Genomic DNA, 14,628 nt, shown 5'->3' on the forward strand with positions numbered 1-14,628 from the left:
CTAAACCCTAAACCTCAACTAAATCTTGTAATAAGTCATGTGGAAATTGAGCAAGTTGACATGACTAAACTGCTTGGAGTAACCCTAGATTGTAAACTGTCATGGTCTAAACATATTGACTCAGTCGTAGCTAAGATGGGGAGAAGTCTGTCTATAATAAAGCGATGCTCTGCCTTCTTAACAACACTATCAACAAGGCAGGTCCTACAGGTCCTATTTTTGTCGCACCTTGACTACTGTTCAGTCGTGTGGTCAGGTGCCACAAAAATGACTTAGGAAAATTGCAATTGGCTCAGAACAGGGCAGCACGGCTGGCCCTTGGATGTACACAGAGAGCTAATATTAATAATATGCATGTCAATCTCTCCTGGCTGAAAGTGGAGGAGAGATTGACTTTGTCACTAGTTTTATTTATGAGAGGTATTGACATGTCGAACGCACCGAGCTGTCTGTCTAAACTACTAGCACACAGCTCGGACACGCATACATACCCCACAAGACAAGCCACAAGAGGTCTCTTCACAGTCCCTGCAACAGTCACAGCAACTGCGCACACAGGCAGAGAAGCACAAGGGGAGGGGGTAGGATGGAATCTAGCAACATTTTTCACACTAAATTCTGCAAACGAGAGTGGGAGAAGCTACAGTAACGGCGCACAGAGGCAGAGAAGCACAAGGGGAGGGGGTAAGATGGAATCTAGCAACTTTAGTGACAGATCGCTGAAACCTAGTTGGCAACATAGGCTGGAATGAGGAGGAAGAAGTTTGAAGGGTAAAACGGCCCAACGGAGTTTGAGAAATTCCTTGTTCCCTGATAGTGGTATTCTTCTCTTTCGTTTAGTCACTCCATCGACTCGTATTGTTTGAGACCGGGAACCCCCTCTAAATCTCTGTCTAAGCATTGGTGGTTCAGTGGTAGAATTCTCGCCTGCCACGCGGGAGGCCCGGGTTCGATTCCTGGCCAATGCACGTTCCCTTTTAGGGCGGCAGGTAGTGTTTTCAGACCTCGCCAGTGACTGTTACTTGTAAAAGAGTCTTCGGGCTAGAGCGGAGCCAAATTCCTTTTGGACCTTGTGTACATTTTTACTAACGACATGCCACTGACTTTGAGTAAAGCCATGTGTATGCGGATGACTCTACACTATACACGTCAGCTACTGCAGCGCCTGAAATGACTGCAGCACTCAACAAAGAGCTGCAGTTCGTTTCAGAGTGGGTGGCAAGGAGTAAGTTAGCCCTAAATATTTATCAAACTAAAAGCATTGTATTTGGAGCAAAACACTCACTAAACCCTAAACCTCAACTAAATCTTGTAATAAGTCATGTGGAAATTGAGCAAGTTGACATGACTAAACTGCTTGGAGTAACCCTAGATTGTAAACTGTCATGGTCTAAACATATTGACTCAGTCGTAGCTAAGATGGGGAGAAGTCTGTCTATAATAAAGCGATGCTCTGCCTTCTTAACAACACTATCAACAAGGCAGGTCCTACAGGTCCTATTTTTGTCGCACCTTGACTACTGTTCAGTCGTGTGGTCAGGTGCCACAAAAATGACTTAGGAAAATTGCAATTGGCTCAGAACAGGGCAGCACGGCTGGCCCTTGGATGTACACAGAGAGCTAATATTAATAATATGCATGTCAATCTCTCCTGGCTGAAAGTGGAGGAGAGATTGACTTTGTCACTAGTTTTATTTATGAGAGGTATTGACATGTCGAACGCACCGAGCTGTCTGTCTAAACTACTAGCACACAGCTCGAACACGCATACATACCCCACAAGACAAGCCACAAGAGGTCTCTTCACAGTCCCTGCAACAGTCACAGCAACTGCGCACACAGGCAGAGAAGCACAAGGGGAGGGGGTAGGATGGAATCTAGCAACATTTTTCACACTAAATTCTGCAAACGAGAGTGGGAGAAGCTACAGTAACGGCGCACAGAGGCAGAGAAGCACAAGGGGAGGGGGTAAGATGGAATCTAGCAACTTTAGTGACAGATCGCTGAAACCTAGTTGGCAACATAGGCTGGAATGAGGAGGAAGAAGTTTGAAGGGTAAAACGGCCCAACGGAGTTTGAGAAATTCCTTGTTCCCTGATAGTGGTATTCTTCTCTTTCGTTTAGTCACTCCATCGACTCGTATTGTTTGAGACCGGGAACCCCCTCTAAATCTCTGTCTAAGCATTGGTGGTTCAGTGGTAGAATTCTCGCCTGCCACGCGGGAGGCCCGGGTTCGATTCCCGGCCAATGCACGTTCCCTTTTAGGGCGGCAGGTAGTGTTTTCAGACCTCGCCAGTGACTGTTACTTGTAAAAGAGTCTTCGGGCTAGAGCGGAAGCCAAATTCCTTTTGGACCTTGTGTACATTTTTACTAACGACATGCCACTGACTTTGAGTAAAGCCATGTGTATGCGGATGACTCTACACTATACACGTCAGCTACTGCAGCGACTGAAATGACTGCAGCACTCAACAAAGAGCTGCAGTTCGTTTCAGAGTGGGTGGCAAGGAGTAAGTTAGCCCTAAATATTTATCAAACTAAAAGCATTGTATTTGGAGCAAAACACTCACTAAACCCTAAACCTCAACTAAATCTTGTAATAAGTCATGTGGAAATTGAGCAAGTTGACATGACTAAACTGCTTGGAGTAACCCTAGATTGTAAACTGTCATGGTCTAAACATATTGACTCAGTCGTAGCTAAGATGGGGAGAAGTCTGTCTATAATAAAGCGATGCTCTGCCTTCTTAACAACACTATCAACAAGGCAGGTCCTACAGGTCCTATTTTTGTCGCACCTTGACTACTGTTCAGTCGTGTGGTCAGGTGCCACAAAAATGACTTAGGAAAATTGCAATTGGCTCAGAACAGGGCAGCACGGCTGGCCCTTGGATGTACACAGAGAGCTAATATTAATAATATGCATGTCAATCTCTCCTGGCTGAAAGTGGAGGAGAGATTGACTTTGTCACTAGTTTTATTTATGAGAGGTATTGACATGTCGAACGCACCGAGCTGTCTGTCTAAACTACTAGCACACAGCTCGGACACGCATACATACCCCACAAGACAAGCCACAAGAGGTCTCTTCACAGTCCCTGCAACAGTCACAGCAACTGCGCACACAGGCAGAGAAGCACAAGGGGAGGGGGTAGGATGGAATCTAGCAACATTTTTCACACTAAATTCTGCAAACGAGAGTGGGAGAAGCTACAGTAACGGCGCACAGAGGCAGAGAAGCACAAGGGGAGGGGGTAAGATGGAATCTAGCAACTTTAGTGACAGATCGCTGAAACCTAGTTGGCAACATAGGCTGGAATGAGGAGGAAGAAGTTTGAAGGGTAAAACGGCCCAACGGAGTTTGAGAAATTCCTTGTTCCCTGATAGTGGTATTCTTCTCTTTCGTTTAGTCACTCCATCGACTCGTATTGTTTGAGACCGGGAACCCCCTCTAAATCTCTGTCTAAGCATTGGTGGTTCAGTGGTAGAATTCTCGCCTGCCACGCGGGAGGCCCGGGTTCGATTCCCGGCCAATGCACGTTCCCTTTTAGGGCGGCAGGTAGTGTTTTCAGACCTCGCCAGTGACTGTTACTTGTAAAAGAGTCTTCGGGCTAGAGCGGAAGCCAAATTCCTTTTGGACCTTGTGTACATTTTTACTAACGACATGCCACTGACTTTGAGTAAAGCCATGTGTATGCGGATGACTCTACACTATACACGTCAGCTACTGCAGCGACTGAAATGACTGCAGCACTCAACAAAGAGCTGCAGTTCGTTTCAGAGTGGGTGGCAAGGAGTAAGTTAGCCCTAAATATTTATCAAACTAAAAGCATTGTATTTGGAGCAAAACACTCACTAAACCCTAAACCTCAACTAAATCTTGTAATAAGTCATGTGGAAATTGAGCAAGTTGACATGACTAAACTGCTTGGAGTAACCCTAGATTGTAAACTGTCATGGTCTAAACATATTGACTCAGTCGTAGCTAAGATGGGGAGAAGTCTGTCTATAATAAAGCGATGCTCTGCCTTCTTAACAACACTATCAACAAGGCAGGTCCTACAGGTCCTATTTTTGTCGCACCTTGACTACTGTTCAGTCGTGTGGTCAGGTGCCACAAAAATGACTTAGGAAAATTGCAATTGGCTCAGAACAGGGCAGCACGGCTGGCCCTTGGATGTGCACAGAGAGCTAATATTAATAATATGCATGTCAATCTCTCCTGGCTGAAAGTGGAGGAGAGATTGACTTTGTCACTAGTTTTATTTATGAGAGGTATTGACATGTCGAACGCACCGAGCTGTCTGTCTAAACTACTAGCACACAGCTCGAACACGCATACATACCCCACAAGACAAGCCACAAGAGGTCTCTTCACAGTCCCTGCAACAGTCACAGCAACTGCGCACACAGGCAGAGAAGCACAAGGGGAGGGGGTAGGATGGAATCTAGCAACATTTTTCACACTAAATTCTGCAAACGAGAGTGGGAGAAGCTACAGTAACGGCGCACAGAGGCAGAGAAGCACAAGGGGAGGGGGTAAGATGGAATCTAGCAACTTTAGTGACAGATCGCTGAAACCTAGTTGTCAACATAGGCTGGAATGAGGAGGAAGAAGTTTGAAGGGTAAAACGGCCCAACGGAGTTTGAGAAATTCCTTGTTCCCTGATAGTGGTATTCTTCTCTTTCGTTTAGTCACTCCATCGACTCGTATTGTTTGAGACCGGGAACCCCCTCTAAATCTCTGTCTAAGCATTGGTGGTTCAGTGGTAGAATTCTCGCCTGCCACGCGGGAGGCCCGGGTTCGATTCCCGGCCAATGCACGGTCCCTTTTAGGGCGGCAGGTAGTGTTTTCAGACCTCGCCAGTGACTGTTACTTGTAAAAGAGTCTTCGGGCTAGAGCGGAAGCCAAATTCCTTTTGGACCTTGTGTACATTTTTACTAACGACATGCCACTGACTTTGAGTAAAGCCATGTGTATGCGGATGACTCTACACTATACACGTCAGCTACTGCAGCGACTGAAATGACTGCAGCACTCAACAAAGAGCTGCAGTTCGTTTCAGAGTGGGTGGCAAGGAGTAAGTTAGCCCTAAATATTTATCAAACTAAAAGCATTGTATTTGGAGCAAAACACTCACTAAACCCTAAACCTCAACTAAATCTTGTAATAAGTCATGTGGAAATTGAGCAAGTTGACATGACTAAACTGCTTGGAGTAACCCTAGATTGTAAACTGTCATGGTCTAAACATATTGACTCAGTCGTAGCTAAGATGGGGAGAAGTCTGTCTATAATAAAGCGATGCTCTGCCTTCTTAACAACACTATCAACAAGGCAGGTCCTACAGGTCCTATTTTTGTCGCACCTTGACTACTGTTCAGTCGTGTGGTCAGGTGCCACAAAAATGACTTAGGAAAATTGCAATTGGCTCAGAACAGGGCAGCACGGCTGGCCCTTGGATGTACACAGAGAGCTAATATTAATAATATGCATGTCAATCTCTCCTGGCTGAAAGTGGAGGAGAGATTGACTTTGTCACTAGTTTTATTTATGAGAGGTATTGACATGTCGAACGCACCGAGCTGTCTGTCTAAACTACTAGCACACAGCTCGAACACGCATACATACCCCACAAGACAAGCCACAAGAGGTCTCTTCACAGTCCCTGCAACAGTCACAGCAACTGCGCACACAGGCAGAGAAGCACAAGGGGAGGGGCTAGGATGGAATCTAGCAACATTTTTCACACTAAATTCTGCAAACGAGAGTGGGAGAAGCTACAGTAACGGCGCACAGAGGCAGAGAAGCACAAGGGGAGGGGGTAAGATGGAATCTAGCAACTTTAGTGACAGATCGCTGAAACCTAGTTGTCAACATAGGCTGGAATGAGGAGGAAGAAGTTTGAAGGGTAAAACGGCCCAACGGAGTTTGAGAAATTCCTTGTTCCCTGATAGTGGTATTCTTCTCTTTCGTTTAGTCACTCCATCGACTCGTATTGTTTGAGACCGGGAACCCCCTCTAAATCTCTGTCTAAGCATTGGTGGTTCAGTGGTAGAATTCTCGCCTGCCACGCGGGAGGCCCGGGTTCGATTCCCGGCCAATGCACGTTCCCTTTTAGGGCGGCAGGTAGTGTTTTCAGACCTCGCCAGTGACTGTTACTTGTAAAAGAGTCTTCGGGCTAGAGCGGAAGCCAAATTCCTTTTGGACCTTGTGTACATTTTTACTAACGACATGCCACTGACTTTGAGTAAAGCCATGTGTATGCGGATGACTCTACACTATACACGTCAGCTACTGCAGCGACTGAAATGACTGCAGCACTCAACAAAGAGCTGCAGTTCGTTTCAGAGTGGGTGGCAAGGAGTAAGTTAGCCCTAAATATTTATCAAACTAAAAGCATTGTATTTGGAGCAAAACACTCACTAAACCCTAAACCTCAACTAAATCTTGTAATAAGTCATGTGGAAATTGAGCAAGTTGACATGACTAAACTGCTTGGAGTAACCCTAGATTGTAAACTGTCATGGTCTAAACATATTGACTCAGTCGTAGCTAAGATGGGGAGAAGTCTGTCTATAATAAAGCGATGCTCTGCCTTCTTAACAACACTATCAACAAGGCAGGTCCTACAGGTCCTATTTTTGTCGCACCTTGACTACTGTTCAGTCGTGTGGTCAGGTGCCACAAAAATGACTTAGGAAAATTGCAATTGGCTCAGAACAGGGCAGCACGGCTGGCCCTTGGATGTACACAGAGAGCTAATATTAATAATATGCATGTCAATCTCTCCTGGCTGAAAGTGGAGGAGAGATTGACTTTGTCACTAGTTTTATTTATGAGAGGTATTGACATGTCGAACGCACCGAGCTGTCTGTCTAAACTACTAGCACACAGCTCGAACACGCATACATACCCCACAAGACAAGCCACAAGAGGTCTCTTCACAGTCCCTGCAACAGTCACAGCAACTGCGCACACAGGCAGAGAAGCACAAGGGGAGGGGCTAGGATGGAATCTAGCAACATTTTTCACACTAAATTCTGCAAACGAGAGTGGGAGAAGCTACAGTAACGGCGCACAGAGGCAGAGAAGCACAAGGGGAGGGGGTAAGATGGAATCTAGCAACTTTAGTGACAGATCGCTGAAACCTAGTTGTCAACATAGGCTGGAATGAGGAGGAAGAAGTTTGAAGGGTAAAACGGCCCAACGGAGTTTGAGAAATTCCTTGTTCCCTGATAGTGGTATTCTTCTCTTTCGTTTAGTCACTCCATCGACTCGTATTGTTTGAGACCGGGAACCCCCTCTAAATCTCTGTCTAAGCATTGGTGGTTCAGTGGTAGAATTCTCGCCTGCCACGCGGGAGGCCCGGGTTCGATTCCCGGCCAATGCATGTTCCCTTTTAGGGCGGCAGGTAGTGTTTTCAGACCTCGCCAGTGACTGTTACTTGTAAAAGAGTCTTCGGGCTAGAGCGGAAGCCAAATTCCTTTTGGACCTTGTGTACATTTTTACTAACGACATGCCACTGACTTTGAGTAAAGCCATGTGTATGCGGATGACTCTACACTATACACGTCAGCTACTGCAGCGACTGAAATGACTGCAGCACTCAACAAAGAGCTGCAGTTCGTTTCAGAGTGGGTGGCAAGGAGTAAGTTAGCCCTAAATATTTATCAAACTAAAAGCATTGTATTTGGAGCAAAACACTCACTAAACCCTAAACCTCAACTAAATCTTGTAATAAGTCATGTGGAAATTGAGCAAGTTGACATGACTAAACTGCTTGGAGTAACCCTAGATTGTAAACTGTCATGGTCTAAACATATTGACTCAGTCGTAGCTAAGATGGGGAGAAGTCTGTCTATAATAAAGCGATGCTCTGCCTTCTTAACAACACTATCAACAAGGCAGGTCCTACAGGTCCTATTTTTGTCGCACCTTGACTACTGTTCAGTCGTGTGGTCAGGTGCCACAAAAATGACTTAGGAAAATTGCAATTGGCTCAGAACAGGGCAGCACGGCTGGCCCTTGGATGTACACAGAGAGCTAATATTAATAATATGCATGTCAATCTCTCCTGGCTGAAAGTGGAGGAGAGATTGACTTTGTCACTAGTTTTATTTATGAGAGGTATTGACATGTCGAACGCACCGAGCTGTCTGTCTAAACTACTAGCACACAGCTCGAACACGCATACATACCCCACAAGACAAGCCACAAGAGGTCTCTTCACAGTCCCTGCAACAGTCACAGCAACTGCGCACACAGGCAGAGAAGCACAAGGGGAGGGGCTAGGATGGAATCTAGCAACATTTTTCACACTAAATTCTGCAAACGAGAGTGGGAGAAGCTACAGTAACGGCGCACAGAGGCAGAGAAGCACAAGGGGAGGGGGTAAGATGGAATCTAGCAACTTTAGTGACAGATCGCTGAAACCTAGTTGTCAACATAGGCTGGAATGAGGAGGAAGAAGTTTGAAGGGTAAAACGGCCCAACGGAGTTTGAGAAATTCCTTGTTCCCTGATAGTGGTATTCTTCTCTTTCGTTTAGTCACTCCATCGACTCGTATTGTTTGAGACCGGGAACCCCCTCTAAATCTCTGTCTAAGCATTGGTGGTTCAGTGGTAGAATTCTCGCCTGCCACGCGGGAGGCCCGGGTTCGATTCCCGGCCAATGCATGTTCCCTTTTAGGGCGGCAGGTAGTGTTTTCAGACCTCGCCAGTGACTGTTACTTGTAAAAGAGTCTTCGGGCTAGAGCGGAAGCCAAATTCCTTTTGGACCTTGTGTACATTTTTACTAACGACATGCCACTGACTTTGAGTAAAGCCATGTGTATGCGGATGACTCTACACTATACACGTCAGCTACTGCAGCGACTGAAATGACTGCAGCACTCAACAAAGAGCTGCAGTTCGTTTCAGAGTGGGTGGCAAGGAGTAAGTTAGCCCTAAATATTTATCAAACTAAAAGCATTGTATTTGGAGCAAAACACTCACTAAACCCTAAACCTCAACTAAATCTTGTAATAAGTCATGTGGAAATTGAGCAAGTTGACATGACTAAACTGCTTGGAGTAACCCTAGATTGTAAACTGTCATGGTCTAAACATATTGACTCAGTCGTAGCTAAGATGGGGAGAAGTCTGTCTATAATAAAGCGATGCTCTGCCTTCTTAACAACACTATCAACAAGGCAGGTCCTACAGGTCCTATTTTTGTCGCACCTTGACTACTGTTCAGTCGTGTGGTCAGGTGCCACAAAAATGACTTAGGAAAATTGCAATTGGCTCAGAACAGGGCAGCACGGCTGGCCCTTGGATGTACACAGAGAGCTAATATTAATAATATGCATGTCAATCTCTCCTGGCTGAAAGTGGAGGAGAGATTGACTTTGTCACTAGTTTTATTTATGAGAGGTATTGACATGTCGAACGCACCGAGCTGTCTGTCTAAACTACTAGCACACAGCTCGAACACGCATACATACCCCACAAGACAAGCCACAAGAGGTCTCTTCACAGTCCCTGCAACAGTCACAGCAACTGCGCACACAGGCAGAGAAGCACAAGGGGAGGGGGTAGGATGGAATCTAGCAACATTTTTCACACTAAATTCTGCAAACGAGAGTGGGAGAAGCTACAGTAACGGCGCACAGAGGCAGAGAAGCACAAGGGGAGGGGGTAAGATGGAATCTAGCAACTTTAGTGACAGATCGCTGAAACCTAGTTGTCAACATAGGCTGGAATGAGGAGGAAGAAGTTTGAAGGGTAAAACGGCCCAACGGAGTTTGAGAAATTCCTTGTTCCCTGATAGTGGTATTCTTCTCTTTCGTTTAGTCACTCCATCGACTCGTATTGTTTGAGACCGGGAACCCCCTCTAAATCTCTGTCTAAGCATTGGTGGTTCAGTGGTAGAATTCTCGCCTGCCACGCGGGAGGCCCGGGTTCGATTCCCGGCCAATGCACGGTCCCTTTTAGGGCGGCAGGTAGTGTTTTCAGACCTCGCCAGTGACTGTTACTTGTAAAAGAGTCTTCGGGCTAGAGCGGAAGCCAAATTCCTTTTGGACCTTGTGTACATTTTTACTAACGACATGCCACTGACTTTGAGTAAAGCCATGTGTATGCGGATGACTCTACACTATACACGTCAGCTACTGCAGCGACTGAAATGACTGCAGCACTCAACAAAGAGCTGCAGTTCGTTTCAGAGTGGGTGGCAAGGAGTAAGTTAGCCCTAAATATTTATCAAACTAAAAGCATTGTATTTGGAGCAAAACACTCACTAAACCCTAAACCTCAACTAAATCTTGTAATAAGTCATGTGGAAATTGAGCAAGTTGACATGACTAAACTGCTTGGAGTAACCCTAGATTGTAAACTGTCATGGTCTAAACATATTGACTCAGTCGTAGCTAAGATGGGGAGAAGTCTGTCTATAATAAAGCGATGCTCTGCCTTCTTAACAACACTATCAACAAGGCAGGTCCTACAGGTCCTATTTTTGTCGCACCTTGACTACTGTTCAGTCGTGTGGTCAGGTGCCACAAAAATGACTTAGGAAAATTGCAATTGGCTCAGAACAGGGCAGCACGGCTGGCCCTTGGATGTACACAGAGAGCTAATATTAATAATATGCATGTCAATCTCTCCTGGCTGAAAGTGGAGGAGAGATTGACTTTGTCACTAGTTTTATTTATGAGAGGTATTGACATGTCGAACGCACCGAGCTGTCTGTCTAAACTACTAGCACACAGCTCGAACACGCATACATACCCCACAAGACAAGCCACAAGAGGTCTCTTCACAGTCCCTGCAACAGTCACAGCAACTGCGCACACAGGCAGAGAAGCACAAGGGGAGGGGCTAGGATGGAATCTAGCAACATTTTTCACACTAAATTCTGCAAACGAGAGTGGGAGAAGCTACAGTAACGGCGCACAGAGGCAGAGAAGCACAAGGGGAGGGGGTAAGATGGAATCTAGCAACTTTAGTGACAGATCGCTGAAACCTAGTTGTCAACATAGGCTGGAATGAGGAGGAAGAAGTTTGAAGGGTAAAACGGCCCAACGGAGTTTGAGAAATTCCTTGTTCCCTGATAGTGGTATTCTTCTCTTTCGTTTAGTCACTCCATCGACTCGTATTGTTTGAGACCGGGAACCCCCTCTAAATCTCTGTCTAAGCATTGGTGGTTCAGTGGTAGAATTCTCGCCTGCCACGCGGGAGGCCCGGGTTCGATTCCCGGCCAATGCATGTTCCCTTTTAGGGCGGCAGGTAGTGTTTTCAGACCTCGCCAGTGACTGTTACTTGTAAAAGAGTCTTCGGGCTAGAGCGGAAGCCAAATTCCTTTTGGACCTTGTGTACATTTTTACTAACGACATGCCACTGACTTTGAGTAAAGCCATGTGTATGCGGATGACTCTACACTATACACGTCAGCTACTGCAGCGACTGAAATGACTGCAGCACTCAACAAAGAGCTGCAGTTCGTTTCAGAGTGGGTGGCAAGGAGTAAGTTAGCCCTAAATATTTATCAAACTAAAAGCATTGTATTTGGAGCAAAACACTCACTAAACCCTAAACCTCAACTAAATCTTGTAATAAGTCATGTGGAAATTGAGCAAGTTGACATGACTAAACTGCTTGGAGTAACCCTAGATTGTAAACTGTCATGGTCTAAACATATTGACTCAGTCGTAGCTAAGATGGGGAGAAGTCTGTCTATAATAAAGCGATGCTCTGCCTTCTTAACAACACTATCAACAAGGCAGGTCCTACAGGTCCTATTTTTGTCGCACCTTGACTACTGTTCAGTCGTGTGGTCAGGTGCCACAAAAATGACTTAGGAAAATTGCAATTGGCTCAGAACAGGGCAGCACGGCTGGCCCTTGGATGTACACAGAGAGCTAATATTAATAATATGCATGTCAATCTCTCCTGGCTGAAAGTGGAGGAGAGATTGACTTTGTCACTAGTTTTATTTATGAGAGGTATTGACATGTCGAACGCACCGAGCTGTCTGTCTAAACTACTAGCACACAGCTCGAACACGCATACATACCCCACAAGACAAGCCACAAGAGGTCTCTTCACAGTCCCTGCAACAGTCACAGCAACTGCGCACACAGGCAGAGAAGCACAAGGGGAGGGGGTAGGATGGAATCTAGCAACATTTTTCACACTAAATTCTGCAAACGAGAGTGGGAGAAGCTACAGTAACGGCGCACAGAGGCAGAGAAGCACAAGGGGAGGGGGTAAGATGGAATCTAGCAACTTTAGTGACAGATCGCTGAAACCTAGTTGTCAACATAGGCTGGAATGAGGAGGAAGAAGTTTGAAGGGTAAAACGGCCCAACGGAGTTTGAGAAATTCCTTGTTCCCTGATAGTGGTATTCTTCTCTTTCGTTTAGTCACTCCATCGACTCGTATTGTTTGAGACCGGGAACCCCCTCTAAATCTCTGTCTAAGCATTGGTGGTTCAGTGGTAGAATTCTCGCCTGCCACGCGGGAGGCCCGGGTTCGATTCCCGGCCAATGCATGTTCCCTTTTAGGGCGGCAGGTAGTGTTTTCAGACCTCGCCAGTGACTGTTACTTGTAAAAGAGTCTTCGGGCTAGAGCGGAAGCCAAATTCCTTTTGGACCTTGTGTACATTTTTACTAACGACATGCCACTGACTTTGAGTAAAGCCATGTGTATGCGGATGACTCTACACTATACACGTCAGCTACTGCAGCGACTGAAATGACTGCAGCACTCAACAAAGAGCTGCAGTTCGTTTCAGAGTGGGTGGCAAGGAGTAAGTTAGCCCTAAATATTTATCAAACTAAAAGCATTGTATTTGGAGCAAAACACTCACTAAACCCTAAACCTCAACTAAATCTTGTAATAAGTCATGTGGAAATTGAGCAAGTTGACATGACTAAACTGCTTGGAGTAACCCTAGATTGTAAACTGTCATGGTCTAAACATATTGACTCAGTCGTAGCTAAGATGGGGAGAAGTCTGTCTATAATAAAGCGATGCTCTGCCTTCTTAACAACACTATCAACAAGGCAGGTCCTACAGGTCCTATTTTTGTCGCACCTTGACTACTGTTCAGTCGTGTGGTCAGGTGCCACAAAAATGACTTAGGAAAATTGCAATTGGCTCAGAACAGGGCAGCACGGCTGGCCCTTGGATGTACACAGAGAGCTAATATTAATAATATGCATGTCAATCTCTCCTGGCTGAAAGTGGAGGAGAGATTGACTTTGTCACTAGTTTTATTTATGAGAGGTATTGACATGTCGAACGCACCGAGCTGTCTGTCTAAACTACTAGCACACAGCTCGAACACGCATACATACCCCACAAGACAAGCCACAAGAGGTCTCTTCACAGTCCCTGCAACAGTCACAGCAACTGCGCACACAGGCAGAGAAGCACAAGGGGAGGGGGTAGGATGGAATCTAGCAACATTTTTCACACTAAATTCTGCAAACGAGAGTGGGAGAAGCTACAGTAACGGCGCACAGAGGCAGAGAAGCACAAGGGGAGGGGGTAAGATGGAATCTAGCAACTTTAGTGACAGATCGCTGAAACCTAGTTGTCAACATAGGCTGGAATGAGGAGGAAGAAGTTTGAAGGGTAAAACGGCCCAACGGAGTTTGAGAAATTCCTTGTTCCCTGATAGTGGTATTCTTCTCTTTCGTTTAGTCACTCCATCGACTCGTATTGTTTGAGACCGGGAACCCCCTCTAAATCTCTGTCTAAGCATTGGTGGTTCAGTGGTAGAATTCTCGCCTGCCACGCGGGAGGCCCGGGTTCGATTCCCGGCCAATGCATGTTCCCTTTTAGGGCGGCAGGTAGTGTTTTCAGACCTCGCCAGTGACTGTTACTTGTAAAAGAGTCTTCGGGCTAGAGCGGAAGCCAAATTCCTTTTGGACCTTGTGTACATTTTTACTAACGACATGCCACTGACTTTGAGTAAAGCCATGTGTATGCGGATGACTCTACACTATACACGTCAGCTACTGCAGCGACTGAAATGACTGCAGCACTCAACAAAGAGCTGCAGTTCGTTTCAGAGTGGGTGGCAAGGAGTAAGTTAGCCCTAAATATTTATCAAACTAAAAGCATTGTATTTGGAGCAAAACACTCACTAAACCCTAAACCTCAACTAAATCTTGTAATAAGTCATGTGGAAATTGAGCAAGTTGACATGACTAAACTGCTTGGAGTAACCCTAGATTGTAAACTGTCATGGTCTAAACATATTGACTCAGTCGTAGCTAAGATGGGGAGAAGTCTGTCTATAATAAAGCGATGCTCTGCCTTCTTAACAACACTATCAACAAGGCAGGTCCTACAGGTCCTATTTTTGTCGCACCTTGACTACTGTTCAGTCGTGTGGTCAGGTGCCACAAAAATGACTTAGGAAAATTGCAATTGGCTCAGAACAGGGCAGCACGGCTGGCCCTTGGATGTACACAGAGAGCTAATATTAATAATATGCATGTCAATCTCTCCTGGCTGAAAGTGGAGGAGAGATTGACTTTGTCACTAGTTTTATTTATGAGAGGTATTGACATGTCGAACGCACCGAGCTGTCTGTCTAAACTACTAGCACACAGCTCGAACACGCATACATACCCC

At 45.8% G+C, this 14,628-nt stretch overlaps 1 protein-coding gene and 11 non-coding genes across 12 annotated transcripts in view; all 12 read left to right on the forward strand.

Annotated features, from left to right (window-relative positions):
* The window catches only part of LOC129861820 (WW domain-containing oxidoreductase-like), a 196,059-nt gene that overhangs the window by 2,221 nt on the left and 179,210 nt on the right, over window positions 1-14,628 (forward strand). The window lies entirely within an intron of this gene.
* On the forward strand, window positions 898-968 carry trnag-gcc (transfer RNA glycine (anticodon GCC)). The gene has a single exon. It is a non-coding gene; the product is annotated as a tRNA-Gly (tRNA).
* Window positions 2,182-2,252, forward strand: trnag-gcc (transfer RNA glycine (anticodon GCC)). The gene has a single exon. It is a non-coding gene; the product is annotated as a tRNA-Gly (tRNA).
* trnag-gcc (transfer RNA glycine (anticodon GCC)) lies at window positions 3,467-3,537 on the forward strand. Its single transcript has one exon. It is a non-coding gene; the product is annotated as a tRNA-Gly (tRNA).
* trnag-gcc (transfer RNA glycine (anticodon GCC)) lies at window positions 4,752-4,822 on the forward strand. Its single transcript has one exon. It is a non-coding gene; the product is annotated as a tRNA-Gly (tRNA).
* Window positions 6,037-6,107, forward strand: trnag-gcc (transfer RNA glycine (anticodon GCC)). The gene has a single exon. It is a non-coding gene; the product is annotated as a tRNA-Gly (tRNA).
* On the forward strand, window positions 7,322-7,392 carry trnag-gcc (transfer RNA glycine (anticodon GCC)). Its single transcript has one exon. It is a non-coding gene; the product is annotated as a tRNA-Gly (tRNA).
* trnag-gcc (transfer RNA glycine (anticodon GCC)) lies at window positions 8,607-8,677 on the forward strand. Its single transcript has one exon. It is a non-coding gene; the product is annotated as a tRNA-Gly (tRNA).
* trnag-gcc (transfer RNA glycine (anticodon GCC)) lies at window positions 9,892-9,962 on the forward strand. Its single transcript has one exon. It is a non-coding gene; the product is annotated as a tRNA-Gly (tRNA).
* trnag-gcc (transfer RNA glycine (anticodon GCC)) lies at window positions 11,177-11,247 on the forward strand. The gene has a single exon. It is a non-coding gene; the product is annotated as a tRNA-Gly (tRNA).
* Window positions 12,462-12,532, forward strand: trnag-gcc (transfer RNA glycine (anticodon GCC)). The gene has a single exon. It is a non-coding gene; the product is annotated as a tRNA-Gly (tRNA).
* Window positions 13,747-13,817, forward strand: trnag-gcc (transfer RNA glycine (anticodon GCC)). Its single transcript has one exon. It is a non-coding gene; the product is annotated as a tRNA-Gly (tRNA).

Source organism: Salvelinus fontinalis, chromosome 9 (genome assembly GCF_029448725.1).
Source record: "Salvelinus fontinalis isolate EN_2023a chromosome 9, ASM2944872v1, whole genome shotgun sequence".
Taxonomy (NCBI): Eukaryota; Metazoa; Chordata; class Actinopteri; order Salmoniformes; family Salmonidae; genus Salvelinus; species Salvelinus fontinalis.